Raw genomic sequence first — 1,848 nt, forward strand, 5'->3', positions numbered from 1 at the left:
ACATGTATGGCTAAACCTACTACTATAAGCTGAAAGGATAAGAAATATGAAAGGTGACGTTCTCGTTTAAGTCTATTTCAGATGTTATATATATATATATATATATATATATAATATATATATATATATATATATGCGTATATATACATATATATATATATATATATATATATATATATATATATATATATATATATATATATATATATATATATATATATATATATATATATATATAAACCAACTGCTTTAATCAGGGGTTGCTCTTTGACAGCTACAACAATCATACAGGGTGTAACACGAGTGTATGCAAATATTTTAGGGAATGAAAGGTAAAGTAACTTTGACCAGAAAATATTTTATAAACATGCATTTTGAGGCTTCTGTTGTCGGAGAGGGGAATTTTAAAATAACCGTTATCATTAGTGCTGCTTTCACGCGATAGAGTTCGTAGCGAGAAGTCGGATAGAGCTAGGCCACCGGGATCGAGTCGCCTGAGATGAGGAGGGGAGCTGAGGTGCCGTGTAGGAGTGATGGAAGGATTAGGCCGATCTTAATAAAGTATCACCCAATAAAATATATGCTTTAGGTTTTGAAGAAAAAAATGCATCCATCATTAAATCTGTTTCCCTCCCTATCAGTGGTTATTCACTGGACACCAATAAAAAACAAAACAAAATGAGTAAACTAACTGAATCTCTCATCCATCAAAGGAAAGTCTGCTTATTCATTAGACTTATTCATCAGACACCTATCAAAGATTTCAAGTGTACTTTTAAAAATATCTTCCTCTCCATCTAAACTATTCATCAGACACTAGTCATAGGCGTAGAGCTAGTCATGATTCCTGGTTCAGCAATACCGTGACGAGGCGCTAGAATTCAGCAACATTTACGCTACTGTGTTGTCTTGCTCTCTTGTGGTGCTTCGAGGAGTTCCACCTCTAGGCCCATGTTCTAAACTTTGCCGTTCTCTAAACAATTTGATTCATCTATGTATGATTCTCTCCGGTATATTAAGCTTTCTTGATATCTCTCCAACAGGAACTTGCATCGAATGCAGTGCAATTATTGTCTCTCGCTCACCGAGGGATGTTTCTAATAGACCGATAAATGGCACATTGACATTAGATTCCTGCTCACATAACGCCATCAAAAGCAATTGAGTGAGTTCGCATGGTTCACACTGTTAGGTTATCATTTTTTTATTTGACAGCATTTTGTGAGTTTCCAATATTTTCTGTAAAATTTAACAAATGGAATCGTTCAACGACCTTCAACTTAATATTGAAATGATAATGTAAGGACTGTGTTTATGCGATACTAGATACAGTTCTTATTTTCACTGTTCAATAAATGTAGTTTTACTCTATCTCTTCACAGGAATTCTCATTATTTTTCTCTTGGTCTTTCATGACCATGGAAAACAGTTTGATTAAAGTATGGAAATTTATCTGCAATTGGTAAGAGTCTTGTCAGAAGAATTCTATTTGAGAAATTTCCTCTTTCCTTTCAGATACTATTCATATTTTAACTGGACTTTTCCGCTCGGTGTTTCAATTCATCATTATAATAGCTTTTATTAATCTGTGCTCATATTCACTATCATGGTTGAAGTACAGAATTTCCCCTAGCAGTTTCACATAATACTTGGTTCTGTTTCTGCTTATTCACTGTTTTTCTGAAACAACGTTCACGTTTTCATTAAGTTTTTTCTATCTTTAATATAGTTCTTTGCCCTCGAGCATATTCCTGACGCTCATATCTTGAACCAGTCTAGTAGAAGCTCTGATATATTATTTCACTAATATAATGTGAAATATTTGTGGATCGTCTATTAAGAATAATC

Source organism: Macrobrachium nipponense, chromosome 9, assembly GCF_015104395.2.
Source record: "Macrobrachium nipponense isolate FS-2020 chromosome 9, ASM1510439v2, whole genome shotgun sequence".
NCBI lineage: Eukaryota > Metazoa > Arthropoda > Malacostraca > Decapoda > Palaemonidae > Macrobrachium > Macrobrachium nipponense.